The sequence below is a fragment of the Gavia stellata genome, chromosome 10, assembly GCF_030936135.1.
Source record: "Gavia stellata isolate bGavSte3 chromosome 10, bGavSte3.hap2, whole genome shotgun sequence".
Classification (NCBI taxonomy): domain Eukaryota; kingdom Metazoa; phylum Chordata; class Aves; order Gaviiformes; family Gaviidae; genus Gavia; species Gavia stellata.
This window is the reverse complement of record NC_082603.1, coordinates 8,964,358-8,980,421: the sequence shown is the minus strand read 5'-3', so window position 1 is coordinate 8,980,421 and position 16,064 is coordinate 8,964,358. Positions and strand designations below refer to the sequence as shown.

At 53.1% G+C, this 16,064-nt stretch overlaps 1 protein-coding gene across 3 annotated transcripts in view; it reads right to left on the bottom strand.

The window, feature by feature from the left end:
* The window catches only part of TMEM121 (transmembrane protein 121), a 38,142-nt gene that overhangs the window by 3,379 nt on the left and 18,699 nt on the right, over positions 1-16,064 (bottom strand). Inside the window, exon 1 of one of the 3 annotated variants that reach the window (XM_059821999.1) lies at positions 1,728-1,766. The exons of the other annotated variants lie outside the window; for them this stretch is intronic. The gene's annotated coding sequence lies outside the window, so the exon portion shown is untranslated. Of the gene's footprint in view, positions 1-1,727; positions 1,767-16,064 lie in introns of those variants that run through there. 3 annotated transcript variants of the gene reach the window in all.

The following is a 16,064-nucleotide window of genomic DNA, read 5'->3' as shown; positions in this document are numbered from 1 at the left end:
CACCGGCTGGCTTAACAAGGGCACGCGCAAACCCGGGCTCTCATCTTTTAGGGAGAGAGGCAGAGGTGGAGGTTGAAGGCAAGAAGCCAAGCCTAAGGAATTGTAAGCCATTAAAAACCTGCCCTGCTTTGCATGGGGAAGTACATTGCAGCTGCTTCAGTTTATGGGGTCCCATTTAAATAAAAGCTGGATTCTCTCATGCTTCAGGGAGAGAAGAAGAACAAAGAAGAAAAAGTGGGAAGCCAGATGAGTCAGAGCCAGCTCTGACATGTGCCTGAGTAGGTGGACACCGAGGACGCGTGTACCTGCACCCTGGTTCCCAAAGGATGTGGCAGGTGGGGACGTGGTTCTCAGCAAACATTAGCAGGGGACTTAAAACCTGCTGCCCTGGCCAGGACCCACACTTTGGTCTTCCGAGCCCACTGCTAGACTCGTGCACAGCTGGGAAAACTGGTGTGTTAAAATAATTGCTCAGGCAGAAATTGCTCGGAAAGAAACCAAAGAGCCCCGGGGGATTCATGAGTACCCCTAAACGGTGCTTCTCAGGCAAGGCACTCACCGCAGCCCTGCTCTCACCAGGGCGGCTCTCCGCGATGCCTTGTATCTGCCGCTTAGCACTTCAATTTGTTCTTTCTTGAGGTTTTGGATAAAAATATACAGTCATTGCTGTAACTGCTTTTAAACTTGTGCCAAGTTTTACAGGGGATTTATAGCCAAGGATGGATAATTCCAGATAAATTAGGTCTTTCAGGAGGAAATGCTGGCTTTTTTCTTTCCCCCTTAAGTATTTATGCCTTCAAAAGACAGCGGTTATTTAAAGGGCAGTGGGTGCATCACAGCACGTTAAGGTTAGGAAGCAGCTTGCTGGTAAATCACACCACTCTGCCCCGGTGTGTTCCACGGGTGGTCTGGGAAGCCGCTCCCAGCCCAAGTTATCCTCATGCCGACACAAAAGCACACAGAAAAACCCTACCCTGCCTCTCGGTGAATACCCAGGGCACCGGACGATATTAATTCATGGTGTTTACAACAGCAGCAAACAAGTCTTTCACCACCAGTACTGAGCAGATTGTTTTCAGCAAAAAAATATGCTCAAACGGTGAATTTTTCCCTCCTGTCTGCTCTTGGATGATTCGCAGCAGCTTGGGATGGGTTTGATAAACATGTTCATTTGTTACAGTGACCTTTCAGAGCGGAGGAAGGGGATCGTGGGGCTGAGTTGAATTACAGGGCTCGAGCACTGCTTTCTATATTACCCAGGGCAAGCACCTCTCGTGCCTTTTGCAAATAGTTTCCAAACATTTGCTGTGGTGCAAGCTCTTCTCATTTTCTAGCTGTGCAATAGCTGGTATTTTTCTCACCTCTTGCAGCCCCGGTGCTATATGGAAACACGGAGGTCTCTGCCTATCCATGGAGCAGAGCTCGCCTGTTTGAGTGATGTGTGACCATCCTACCAGGGAGGGGGCACATAAGACTCTCCTCAGATGACTATTAAAAAAAGCAGGTAGTTTTTAAACAACAATTACTCTGGGAAATCCTGATTCATAATTTTTAAATGACTGCATTTGACAGTACATTCAGAAACCACTTGAGAAATGTGCTGGATAAACAAGAAAATGAGCATGTCAGATAGACACAAGAGCATATCTGAGGCAAATATTTGTTTAGACAAGTATTCACAAAATTTTTCTTCCTGCAGGAATTCTTGTAAATAGAAGGCAGCTCACCTGAACGTAATGAGCTCAGAGTGTTACCGATGCCAGCGAGCCAGGCTGGCAGCTTCCTATGGGAAGGGGTCTAGCAGCCTTTGCATCCCGCTCGGTGCCAGGGCTCCCACAAGCAGGTATTGCAGCGATGCGTCAGTCTTGGCAACTACGGGCCTCCTGACTGGGACAAAATTCAGTCCATAACCACATATTCTCCTCTACCACGATCCTGTGCAAACAGCTCCATCGCTTGCCTTGGAGCGAGCAAGCGCACTTGGTAACACCCACAGCAGCTTGTGATCAGCTGGCAAGACGCAGCCCAAGGGCAGTGTCCAGCTGCTCCAGCGAAGCCTGGCAGCTCGGCACGGGGACAGGCAGCAGCAGTGTGTCCCCCCTCCATCTTCGGGGCAGGCAGGGCACAGGGGCTTGCCTGGGGACACCCCATTTCCCAGCCCAGCCTGCCCCTTCCCAGTGTCCCTGCAGGGCGGGAGAGGCTGCGGTGAGAATGGGGGGGCTGTGATTTCCTGGAGAGACTCGGCGGTCCTGTCCGTGGGTCCAAACCCAAACTGAAGTGCAGGGTTTGCGCTCTCATCTCTGCCCTCCTTCCTCTGGCACTGAAGGAAAATGAGCAGCAGAGGTGCAGTACCCCCTGCCCTTACTACTCTGGTGCCTCTGCTCCGCTTGTGGAGTTATTTCTTGGTCTTGTACCTGTTTTTCCCAGCCCTCCTGGCTGCTATAAAGCACCTGTGGTTACCCAAGGACATGTGGTCACAGCCTTGCTTCACCACCAGTCCAGGCGGTTTGGAAGAAAATTAAATTGTGCTTTCCACTGTGACGCCAGTGGCTCATTGCGGTGTGATTAGTTACCGCTAGCTCTGCCATTACCGGCGTCTGCAACCCTCAGCCACCCGTCACCAGTGCCCTCCTGCATCCCCTCCTGCCTCCGCTCTCTGCCCGTGCCCAGCATCACCTGGGATGGCACCAGGCACTGCACCCGAGAGCCGTGCGGGTGCAGGGAGCTGCCAGCATCCCCGCGCACCCGCACAAACCCCATCTCCCAGGTCCGGGGAGCAGGTGGCCACAGGCAAGCCTGGAGGGCTTGTGGGGCCACTGTCAAAACACAGCCTCATTAATGCCAGCAGGCGCTTCCCGAACCCCGGCTCTACGTGGCACATTAGTTTTAATTATTTAAGTGATTTGAATTCTGTCTATAAATAAATGAGGGAGCAAGCGAGGCGAAAGCATACACAACGCGCTTCCCAGGTAGTTATGATGCCGCATTGCTTAAGGCTTCATTTGCACTTTAATTGCTTTGATTTATTCCAGCTTTTCTGGGTGTAAATCCAAAGCTCCCCTTCACTTAGTCCTTCAGCCCTCTGAAGAGCTGCAGCTCCACAAAGCCCTTTCCCACGCGCCCCGCTCCCCGGCTGGCAGTGCCCACCCCACCATGCCCTGTGCTGGGTCACGGTGCTGTCCCCAGCGTGGGGCAGGACAAGGCGATGGGCCCGGGCACCTCTTGCGGGGACCAAAAGCCAGATGTGGCAGAGGTGCCCGGGCGATGGCATCGCTCACCGGCAGCCAGCTGTGCTTCAGAGGTCGGGGCTGGGAAGCGACTGTTAATTGCTTATGCTTTTTGTGACCCACTGAATTATTTGCCAGCTCTGTGCACCACGTAAGGATGGGGTTTACAGGGAGAGCAAATTTCCTCTGATGAACTATAAACCATGTTGTCCCTGTGCCACTGCATTTTCCTGCCTCACTTTGCTGAAAATCGGTGCCGGTGGGTGTCTGGTTCAGCCTGTCTGACCTGCAGGCTGGGATTTCACCCGCCGCCCCAGGGCAGTCCCTGGGGACTGATGGAGGGAGGATGCTCATACCCTGGGGAACGGGGAAGGTCGCTTCCGGGCAGCGGCTGTGCCCTGCCTCCTCCGAGGCAGTACCGGCATCTCAAGCGCATCCTGTGAAGGAAATGAGATTGAGGAAGATTTTTCCGGACCCTGCCCACTAATTGTGTCTGAAGGAGGAAACAGCCCACTTGCTAACAATTACAGATAATTTACCGTGTAGGCATGGCAAAATGGGGAAAGAGCTGCAAACTGTTCCTAGAACCTGCCCAAAATAAACAGTGCAGCAGGGCTGGCAGACGAAGCCAACTCCTGCTTATACCAGTGAGTGCATCCACTGCGCTCTCATGCTGCCCTTGATTCCCTTGGGGGGTTCGTTTCTCCCCGCTTTCCCAAAAAGAAACCCAAGCAGAAAGTATCAGACCTGTTGCCTGAGCAGGAAAAAAATAAAACCACGCTCTCTATCGCATCATTTTTGTGATGGGGTGGGGAACTGCTGCTTGCCCAAAGCAGAACCCTGCGCGGGATGGATGGCCTTTTGTGTTTGCAGCCCTGTCCCCCGCGGCCGTCCTGGCCAGGGCTCCCCCGCCGATGCAGCTGGCTGGAGCTGCCAGGAACATCTCCCCATTCACAAACACGCTGAGTTTGATGATATTTGACAGACGTGTCAAAAAAAAAGAGGCTTTTCAGATATTTCGGGTGTTTAAACATAGTGCTTAGAGAAGGTAAATGATTCATTTTGACTTGTACATAAAACGTTAAATTACAATACTATGTTTTGACACTACCAAAACAGTTTACCATTTTCCCAGCAAAACGTGCTGTTCCTTTAGGGGAATTGCTTGGCATTTCCAAGTCGGGTGGATTTTCAAGATTTCATTCTGATCTGGACCAAACCCCAGACTTAAGTGTCAAAATCCCCCATGGTTTGTTGGTTTGGGCATAAAAACCAGGGCCCCGTCTGGCTGTGTGTGCATTTGCCACTGTGGGAGATGCACGTGGAGCTCAGTGCCCATGGTGTGCAGGTCCTGCTCGCAGTGGTGTCCCCATCCTCTTCCCCCCAACGGTGGGCTCCCTGCACCCTCCGCTCACACCTCAGCAGAGCTTTCCACGCTGGTCCTGGGGCTTTTCCTCTCTCTGTTACCTCGGGGGTCCTCCTGGACCTGCCCCACCCGTAGGGACTTGCTCCTCCTCTGCCAAAGTCCATCAGCATCTTCCCCGTGCCCCGGTCCTCCCTGCCCTCCCAGCTCCCCTCCTGCCCCGGCACTCCTGCAAACACCATGCCCAGCATTGGCTCTCCCAGTGGGGGTACGACTTGCAGGGGAATTTGACCCAGCTATACTCTTTTTTTGGTTTTCAGGCTGTTTCTCCACTTTCTCGAGACAGTGTTGGATTTTAAGTGTTTTCTTCAGCATGCTCCCAGCCGACCCCACAGTGTGCTGTCAGCAGATATAACCAACACCTCACTGGTCCCCTAGCCAGGTCATCGGTGACAGTGCCAGTTCCCCAAGCAGGACCTCTCCCCTGCCTGCCTTTCAGCTGAAGGAGCTGTGCCGTCCTTGTGCTGGGGACAAAGCACGTCACACAAGTGACCGGGCACTCAGTGCACAGGAGCCTCTTCCCACAGGGCTGGCAGTGCACCGGCAACCTGCATCGCACAGCTGAGCTAACTAAAATACAGCAATACACCACCACATTTGACCTCTGCTGGTACCTTCCTAGATAGACAGACCTAACCAAACTGGTCACCTGCAAGCAAAGCCCAGAGCTTTGATTTTCTCTGTGCTACAAACAGGCATAAATGCAAACACCAGGACCAAGCCAGGCAAAGAGCGTAAAACTTGGATCTGATTTTGGTAGCTTGAGGCTGCACTTTTGTGTGTGAATCACTGCTAGGTCCTCAGATAACCTTGCATTATCAGCATTGGGAGAAAGGAAAATATGGAACTCGTGCACGGTCCTCACAGGGATGCATTCCCCCACTATCCTCCTCATAGATGGAGGATGGAAAAGCTCCCAGCTCTTTCTGGTCCTTGTCCTCACTCTCCTGGGTGCTGGCAGAGAGGCACAAATTTTCCCGGGAGCAATGCTTCCAGCACCCTCACCCAACGCACCGCAGTGCTCTCAGCACTGCTCTGGCAGCATCAGGTGCTTGAGAGCCAAGTGGCTCTGGCTGCCCCTCGTCTCATCTAGGCATGATTGAGAGGGAGTGAGCTAATTAACAGAAAATGGAAGCTGGTATGTGAAGCTATAAATAGGAGAGTGCTGGGAGTTTCCTAGGGCTAAAAACATGCTTGCAGGGGAGGGGGCTGCTGGGAGCTCTGGGGCAGAACTCCAGAAACTTCCTGGGGAAGATGGATCTGAGCTCTGCAGGCATCTCCTACCTACAGGAGACAGCATTTAGGTAGGGATGATTCTGCAGTAGATGGCTGGAGGGATGAGGCTGGCTTGCAGGCTCTCTTCTAGAGACCTGGGCAGAGAGGCACCTGCTGGTTTCTGTGACCTGGAGCCAGAGAGGATGGCAGACCAAAAGCAGTAGCTGAGGGACCTACCCTCCTACCTTGCTGCTCCCTCGCACAAGGCAAGGAAAGGTTGTGGGCAGCAAGTGGTTGATACGTATAAACCATGGCAAGCTCAAAAGGTAAGAGCTGGGAGGACAGAGGGCTCTGGCTCTCAAAACTGCAATGCTGGAGACCCCTGCTACTTGATGCTGAAAGTATTGAGCACTTTCTGCACTCAATGGCTTTTGGGAGGTGCTGTGCCAGCTCCCATAAGAAGCTCTGTGCTAAGGTGGAAGGACAGCAAGAATAACAGTGTGTGTCCTGCTGCCATGAGAAAGCTTCCCTCTCATCTCCCCAAGCGAGCAGAGGGCCTGGGTGCTTGAGGAGAGGAGTTAGCTTCAGCATCGTGCAGGTAGGGAGGCACTGCTGGAGGCCACCAGCTCACCCGCCGGCCCTCAGACAGTGCCCGCACAAAGCGAGGGGGCATCTCTGCCCTGCCTGCGAGCTGCCTCGGGCTTGTCCCTGCTGCCAGGCTGTGGTGGTGTGTTGCAGCTGGGCTGCAATCAGAGAGAAACTATTAGGTCCCTGTTATTCTCTCTCTGGCCTGAGCATGGGGTTAGTGGAGGTGGGATGAGCTGGGTGGTATGCAGAGCATGAGATGGGCAGTCTGCTGCTGCTGCCATCAGTCTGGCCTTTGATTAAGAGTGATTGTTCTGCTCTTAATTAACACAAGGCAGCTGCTGGCCACTCTGGTGGAATGGAGGAGCAGAGCCCAGTGACCGTGACAAAAGGAGAGCGTGTCTGCTGGCTCCCGCTGAGCCTGGCAAAGCTGTCCTCTCCCCAGCTGCGCAGCCCGACTGCCCGCGATGCCACCTCCAAACCTTGCCGGGGAACTCTTCCCCCTCCTGCAATGCCAGGATTCAGCTGCTGTGTGTACTAGTGGCAGAGATGGGGGGGATCCAGTTAATCCCTGGGGTGATCTTGCTGCTTTCTGCTCTCCCAAACCACCTTGAGATGGTGCTGCTGGCAATGCCGGGGGGGCTCCCACAGGGTTTATTCCCCCATCTGCACATCAGAGAAGACTTTTTCTCACACAGAGCCTCTCCTGTGACAACAGGTCTCATCCTCTGGTAGCACCTGGCATGCTGCTGCTCACCCAGGTCTGAGGCACCCATCTGCCCTGCACAGGGTGATGGGCTCCCCTGACAACAGGCGCGGAGCTGCTCAGTCTGTTGTTTGCAGCTGAGCCAGTTCACCATGAGATAAGAAGGCATCTCAGCTATTTTTGCTTCCCCAGTGAAGTGACTTGTGAACAGGCAGTGGGGCTTGGGTGTACCCCAGTAAAAGCTTCACCAAGAATATTATGTGGTTTTGCTAAGTTCAAGTGCCAGAAAGACCACCTCAAACCTCAGTAATGCAGGGACAGCAAGCAAGAGAGAACCAGTGGGTGACTTGCAAAATCAAGGGACCTTTGCCTTGCCATGCACTTGAATTTATTTTGGTGAGGCTGGTCCAATGTTAATTATTTATGGTAATAGCTCACGGCCGGTCATCAGGAAATCTTAGCAGGATGAGAACTCCCTGTGGTGCATCGTCCAGCAGACAACTATTAACTGGTCTTAAATCACAGTTGAGTCATGGTAGGGCTTGGCGGTGCTGCAGAGCTGGAGATGGGCCTCAGTGGACTCTGCTCTACATTTTTCTCTCCATAATTTAAGTCCGTGCCATTGCTGGGTCCTCCTGGGACCGGCACTCTGCAGGATGGTGTGCCAGTGGGTTGCAGTGCTTGTTAGGCTCAGGAGGACAGCAGGCAAATATGGTTGGTCCTCTACACAGACATCAAGCTTAGGGTGACCCTCCCCATCCTGCGCGTGCCCCAGCCTCTGGGGTGGAGGCAATGCTGGCATCTGCTGCTCTGACATCATTTGGGAGATAAACATTGCACCCATCTCAATGCAGTGCAAGAAAAATAATGCCAGCCCGGAGGTCACCAGGGAGACATTTCTCTTCCTCTGGTTTCCAGCCTTCCTTCTACCAGCCATCTAATGAATCTAATACAATCTGTCTTGCTGGTGTCTAATCCAATTCCAGCATCCAGAGACCAGAATTCTTATACCACTCACAGACCTAACCAGCTGTATCTCTGGCATATGAGCCAGGCCAAGGGGCTGCTGCAGGCTACTCCAGAAAAGAGCAATTACCTGGGATCAGAACTTGCTCTCCCAATCAATTATATGTTTATAGGTTTTCCTTGGATCACACCTAATTGAATTATTTAGATGCTTGAACACCATGGTCAGAAGCAGCTGATGACTTCTAGACTGAAGTCTAGGCACTAAATGAGTTGCTTTGTATTTCACCTCGAGGACAACTCTCCACAGCACCTCCTGCTTATACCCTCATGCAGCACCCAGCAACCTCCAGTGTGTTCAGCCTAATGCCATTGCCAGTGAGCAGCTGGGTTTTGACTCCTGCTCTAAAGGCAAAGGACTTCCAAGGTCGCAAGGAGAGTCGTGACCAAGCCTAGTTTTGCTCCAGCACCTGGAAGCACAGGGGCAGGAAGGTGGCTCTGCTCCATGGAGCATCTTCTGGTCCCTGGTCCTGGGTGGCTGCAGGGTCACATTTCAGCAGAGCGTGGAGGCTCACAGAGCCAGGGCTGCAAATGCCCTGACCTGATCTTCCAGGCGTGTGTCTGACAAAGGCTTCTGGTCTCATGGTCTTCACAAGGAGGATCACCCATGCTGTGTCACATGGTGCTAATGAACTACTGCACAGCTCCCAGCAGCAGGGATTCGTGTTTCCAGTGCTGCCCTCCCAAAGCTCCTCCACCTGCCCCCCAAGCAGTGACACAACGATGCTCCGAGCCGCCCAGGAGCCAGACCCGTGACGTGCTGGGAACCGCTGCAGCCCCTTGCACGGGCGCCAGCTGGTACACAGCCAGGAAGGGGTCAGGGTGGCCAGGGCAAGCATGTGCGGGGGGATTTGAAGTAACAACCTGTATATCTCGGTCAGGATATCTGGTACCCTCGCCTTTGCATCCGTCCTGTGGTGTCAGCCAGCTGGGGACACTCTCCTATGCCTCGTGCAGCTCAGACCACCAGTGGCCCAGCCAAAACACCCGTGAGGTGCCCCCGCAGGGTTTTGAGCTGCAGATCAGGCAGCACCCCATCATGTGGGAGGTGTATGCCACTTGTTTGGCCTGCAGCCTGTGTGGACTGAGCTGTTCGTTTGCATGAGCTGTTGGTTTTTCAGGCTTTCTTTGCTAATGAAATTCTTTCCCTCCTGCAAAAAAACTCTTCATAAAAAGAGAAGAAAAATATCCACGTCATCGATCCTCGTTGAGGATCCATGCTCAGAAGGACGCGTGTGTCATGCCAGCCCATGGAGCGCTCTGAGCTGGGTAGGGCACACGGGCAGGGGCAGGAGCCCCGTCCCTGGCAGTGGGGAAGCTCCCAGGCTCCTCGCTGCCAGGTCCCAGGCAAGAAGGGCTCTTGGTGCAGAGGCGGCACAGAAATCGGGAGATGTTGCGGCTTCCCTGTCCAACAGCGTGAGCAGCCGTCCTCTCCCCCAGGAGGATGTGACAATTTGCTGTGCTGGAGCTCATTGCCAAGGAGATAAAATATTTATGGCTGCTCTCTCTTGCTTCCCATTTCAAGCCACGGTGACTTATTTGTTACAAATTTACATGCATGTTTAAAGACATCTTTACATTCCTTCTAAGCACAAAAGGTTTATTGCTCCATGTAGTGTTTTGCCAGTCAAAATCAGCCACCCCACCTACTCTGTGCCTGCATTTGCCCCAGCTTCAGTGCTCATTTTCCTCTGGGTAATGATTATCATTATACTAAGAAAAATGGGTCATTTAGAGCGGTTTCTCCCCAAATGAAAGGCTGTGGCATACAGGATATCATTAAAATTCTAAACCTGACTTCCAACCTCAAAAGCAGGCTCTTGCTATTTGGGTATGTCTGTGGAGGGAGGGAGGGAAGGAGGGGAGAGGGTGCACAATGAATGTGCTTTGGCCACAAAATGACTTGCTGCGTCCATGTGGCCTGTGCTGCCGACATCTGCGCTGGCATTAAAGGTCCCCAGGCTGAGGCCGTCTCTTGCCCGGTGGTGGAGGGCAGAGGCTGCCTCCCATCCCTCCAAGGCTGCCTCCCAGCCAACGCATCCATAGGGCTTGCATTGCACCTGCTTTCCAGCCGTGCATGGGACAGTGCAACCAGAGCAGGCAACAGGAGCTAATTCCTACCACAAAAAGAGCAATTTAGCTGCTGCCGGGAGGGATGTGGCCAGGTCAGGTCCCCTGGAGAAGGCGCGGCTTAAAAGCCTGTGCTTGGACAAGGGAATAAAGCAGACTGAAGTGCTCAGACACAGCATCCCTGGAGGCAGCGCCTGCCTTGCCCTTACACATTGCTAGGGCTTAAGCAACCCCGATCTGAGAGTGGCAATGCTGTCCCCCAGGCCGGCTGGCCACGGGTTAGGACCTGCCACTGGTCCCTCCAACACCCCTGTCCCCATGATGGCAGGTGCCTGGGGACGTAGGAGATGCTCACCCGAAGTCTCTCCCCGCCTCCTCAGCCCTGGATCTGGGCTGCCAGCACCAGGGTCCCTGCCAGGCTCCGGGCTGACTCCTTGCCTCCTCATTCCCGATGATAGGAAAGCGTGCCCTGCCCAAGCTGGGTGCTAGCTTTGTCAGCGATGGCAGCTCTCCCACCTGGCTGGTGTTCTCCACTCCCCAATCTCCAGCATGCTGCTCCCCCAGAGTCTCATTTCTATCTCCTGGTATCCCCAGAAGGGGCTTCACAGGAAATGTTTTGCTTGGAAAGGCTATGCAACTTCCGTACAAGCCTGAAATTGTTGTGTACAGAGCTGTAAGGCAAAGCTAATCTGTTTTGCAGCTTAGCCAGCTGCTGAAAGATGCTATTTAGGAGTGGGGAACTGCTAACCGGTTTTCTCGCCCCCTGTGAAATGGGAGGGACAAGGGATATTCAGAGGATGAGAGATGGAGACTGACCCAAAATGGCTAATTTAGAAATATCTTTTAAGAAGGGAGACTTGCCCCAAACTGTCAACTTTTGAAGTCGTTTCTCTCTAACTGCGCTCAGAACGGACTAATTTTTCAGTCTCTTTTTTTCACATTTTAAATCAAAATGCGTATGGAAAGCTCTCTTCTGCTGATCACAGCCAAGCAAACACACGGCGGCTAATGCCACGTCTCGTACGCAGGATGCAGGAACAACCGCATCAGCCTGTCGCAGTGCCTACGTTAAGCAGCTCCATATTGCAACATTGACCTCACACGGTCACAGCCATGACTTACCATTGTGCATCAATTCCAGGCTTGCCATGCCCGGGCGTGTGGCCCTCCCCATGCTACGCAGTCCCCAGACACCCCAAAATTGTGGCAGCTGCAGAGCCGGGTGTCCCGCCGGGGAGGACGGAGGCAGGGGTAGGTGGGTGGGGGGGTTGCGGGGCATCCCCAGGGCAGGGCAGGGAGAGCAGCTCTCCTCCTCAGGGCCACGTCTCCATCAGGGGTGTCTGAATGACAAGTTAGTTTTGGTCCAGCGGACAGGCTGAAAATCCAATATAAATTATTTCTGTTTGACCGCCATTTAATTATTTTCACTTGGGTTTTTGAGCAAAATAAAAAACTGCGAAGAATGGTTAGGAGTCAACCTGAGATGCTTTGTTCAGCCCCAGAAAGATGTCCTTTGTCCCTGGGGTTATTTTACCCTTCTCCTCCTCTTCCTCTCCCCTCTGCTGCTAACTTTAGATTGACTTTAAAGTAACAAATTGTTCGGACTTTTCAGGAGCAATAAAGAAGATAAACACCACGTTGTGTGCTTTGCTAGAAAACACACTTCCAGGGGAAGAGGATTCAAACCTCATTCCCAAGTAATGTCAGACAAAGGAAAGAGCAATAAAACCATCACGCACCTTTGCCCCTTCTCCCCCAGCTGGGAGGGATGCTCATCCCTGGGGAAGAGGCAGTAAAGTGTGGAACTGATCAGACATTTCCCAGTTTTTCAAAGAAAACATGTGAAATGTGGTAAATGCCTCTTTCTGGCAGGTATTTCTCACTGAATTTTCAACTGTATGAGGCACGGGAAAATCGGTGTTTGTAGAGCAACACACAGGCATCCCTGCTGTACAAAAGGGGTGATGACAAAGACCTACTGAGAAAGCCGCGAGGCTGGGGGAGGCTGGGGGGTTGCTGCAGCCTGGGTCACTGGCTGAGCTGGCAGAAAGCCCACCAGGCTGCAGATGCACAGTGTGTGCACTTGCAATCAGCTTTTATTTTAATTTGCGTTTTGCAACCTGCTTCTGGAGGCCCTCCTGACCTCCCTAAGCAATACGTGAGCACTTTGCACTGATTTTTGCACGACCATTTTCCCTCTCCCACCCTTGCTCAGCCTTACCCTTTGCCACCCTCCAGCTGGGCTCACCACCACCCTCCCACAGGGTCCCCCACAGCCGCAGCATCCCCTCCTGCCTGATTTGCCTCATTAGGCAGCTTTTTCTCATTAGGATTCCTGGCAGCCCACCTTCCAGCACAGGGGGACCGGGGGGACCCTCCACGACCGCAGGTCCAGGGGTGCTTGTCTGCTCCGCAGCCCCATGCATTACAACAATGCTTTCCTCTATTTCCATCTTTGCATGACACGAGCTGTCTCCCGCCCTGTGTAGTTAATTCCTGTGTAATCAGGCAGCTAACATCTGCTGCAGCAGCACCGCAAAGCCTGCACCTTGTAGCCACCACCGCGCTCAGCTCCTGCCCGCAGGGATGTCCCCACATCCCATGCTGCCACTGCTGTCTGGGCACAGGCAGCCCGGAGGGGCTGGGTATGAGCACGGAGGCCAAATATTGGACAGGAAATCACGAATTTCTGTTGTCTGAGGGGTGCAGCAGGAATGTGCAATTGCGAGGGGGCTCCTTGCACACCCCGGTCCTCACCCGGTGCCTTGCCTGGCCCCTCTTGCCCTGGCGGAGTGGGCTTCGAGGCAGGGTGCAAGGGAGCAGGGTGCAAGGGAGCAGGGCAGCGGGCACCAGGCAAAGACTTAGCTCGCTGCAAAACCAGCTGCAAAGCATTCCCACCCTGAAAACAAGAGGCACTAAGGACCTGGGTCCGTGCAGCTGGGAAATGGCTTTCAGACTTAAAAGCCACTGCAGCTGAGCTCTTCCAGGGGAAACAGCAGCAGCTCTGCATTCTCTCTAGGCATAGGGTGTCTCTAGCACCCTGGGGGCTGATTTCAACAGGATTTCTACTATTTCAGGCTTTGGTGAACCAAGTGAGTACAAAATGCAAATGCTGCTGCAAGCAGGCAGGCCTGGGCTGTGTTTGCTCCTACTGTGTGCTGGGAGGGTGCACCGGTCCGCGGGTGATGGTGCTTCTTTTTGTGGTGCTGCGGGAGCTGCCTTCCCCACCATGGCTGGGGCTTGGGTCCTCTGCTAAGGGGAGCTGCGCTTTGTGGGCTGGAGCTGCGCTTTTGGGATAGAGCTGCCCCACTGCCCAGCTCCCCAGCCAAGCAGTGCCTGCCACCAGCACAACCCTGTAGGGCATGGGGACGGTGGGACCCTCCTTTCACCTTGTGCCGTGTCCTACAGAGCCCTGACCTCCTCCTGATGAGTGTATTGCTCGATCTGTCCATCACTTAGCTCAGCTTTCTGCTTACTCAACTGCGGGCTCCTGCCAAAGGAGGGACTGGCCTCCCGGGCTGATCTTGGCTGACACTGCGGCACTTGTGCTTCCTTCCCTGGGGACAGCCATTAGCGCTATTAGCTCCGTCCTGCTCTGCTGCTCTCCCCGATGAGTGCTGGCCCGGGGAGGAGGGTATGTCTCAGAGGAGGTCTTGGCCAGCAGGGACGTATCCCTGCTTCTGTGAGATGCTCTTTGGGCTGTTTCCCCCAGCATTTTGCTCCAGCTCAATTTTTGGGGGTTTCTTCCTGCCTTGGGAGCCCCACTGCCCTTCCCTGACCTCCCTTCTTTCCAAATCCCTCTTCCCAGCCTCCTCTGTGTGTCACAGCCATCACCCTACTCCAGTGTGACGTGCTGGGGCTGGTGGCTGGCCATCTTGCCTGTAGAGACTGTCTGGTGTTTCTAACCTCGTGGCTAGACCCTGATGTCCTGCGGCGGGCAGCGAGTGAGCTCGCCTGGGCAGGACATGCTCCCCACCTCCTGCACTTCTTTGCCCTCCAGAAATAAGAGCAGCTCCAGCTCACAGTGTGAGCTGGGGGGGTGCAACCCCCCCATGGCGCTCAGCCCTGCTTCCCGGCTGGGGCGGCAGGTCCTCCAAACCTCCCCTGGTCCTGGGATGGAGCTGGATGAGAGGCACGCTGATTTCAGTGTCTCATACATGAATACTGAGCTGTCTATAGCTTTTTGGGTGCGTCTTTGCATCCCCTTCCCATTGAAAGCCGATTTCTTTGTGCCATACTCCAAAATAGCTCAAGTGTACTTGTGGGAGAGACTGCAGAGATCTGGCTTTTCTTCCCTCTGAGCTGAAATCCAAGTGCTGTTCTGCATGATGCCGGACTGTGTGTGTGAGCTACATCCTGCAGGACACCCCCATAAGTCTCTGGCCCTGAGCAACGGCAGGACTGGGAGAGCACAGCTAGATTCAGGCTTGCACTAATCTGACCTCAGGTCAGCTTTAAACTGATTAGGGCATATCCAGTGCAAATCCTGAATTAGTCCAGTTTATAACTCAATAATAACCATACACAGCTTTCCGCTGAGTAAATTACATGTGCGTAAATATACCCCTTCTGTAAATTTAAACAAGGTCTGGAAACACAACTAACCATTTGTTGCCGTACAAATCTGCCTCTGTCAGACTGCCACTAATGCTGGGATCCCCTTCTCTGCTCAGCAGGGACTCATCCCTCCAGTTCATATGTGGTTTGGCCTACAGTGCTTGGCTGAGCATCTTCAGTAAGAAAACAGTGCAGATAAGGAGGAAGGAAAGAATGAACCTCCTACAATAAACACAGGGCACATCTGTCCCCTTTCTGCTAGCTGATAGACATGCTACACCGAACACCAGCTCCTAGGGAGTCATCACTTGTGCCCATGTCTTGCTAGACAGCATCTGCTGCAGGCGAGATTATAGATGGACTGTTAGAAGTGATAGTAGATGCTAAGATCCCATTACAGGCATCACTTCTTCTGTCAACACATGGGGAGTTTATATCTGCAACTTCTGTTCAGTGATGGGGAGCTCCCAGAGATGAGGAGGCTCCTCGGTGTCAAGCGATACGCATTTCCGTGGGCTGGAGATAACCCATAGCAGCAGTGTTTTGGGACTCCACAGTGAGAAACAGCACTACTCGTTTCGGGCAGTGCTCATCAGGGAAAGTCCCTGGGAAAGTCTCCATTTTTTGGTACAAATGCTACATATCAGGAATATGGCAAAGAATCATGAAGTCTAAGATGAGCAAGGCCATGCCACTTTCCCCTCCCCTACTGCACTGAAAGTAGTAGAAAACAGATCTGTTTTTTTCATTATTCATTTGGAAAATCATCCAGTTGGGGAAAAAAAAAACAAACAAACAAAAAACCCTAAACAATCCATGCTTGGGTCATGTTCGGATGCGAGCCCTAAACCTGAGCCTCCCACTCCATCCCCAATTTAAGCAGGACTCAGCTCACCGCCCCAGAGCGCCCGGCAGCCAGTGGGGTTTTGCTGGCAGCAGATGTCTTTGGCTCGCTATACCCCTGCATACTAATACGAAGGAAAATGGGATGGGTAATTTAATCCTATCCCGCTAGAAGCAAAGCAACACACAAGCCTGCTCATCCTCTTCTCTAAGTTTAGCCCAACAGTGTATTAAAGAGCTGCCACTGGATTCTTGCCAGCCCCTACTTAGCTAAACTACCTGACTCTGCAAAATAGCAGAAAATTCTCCATTCTGTGTCATTTCTGACCCTTGGGAGAACAACCCACATCCACTAGGAAACCTGACCCCCCAGGCCAGCAGGAAGCCAGTGTAATTTGGGAAAATGTGTGGA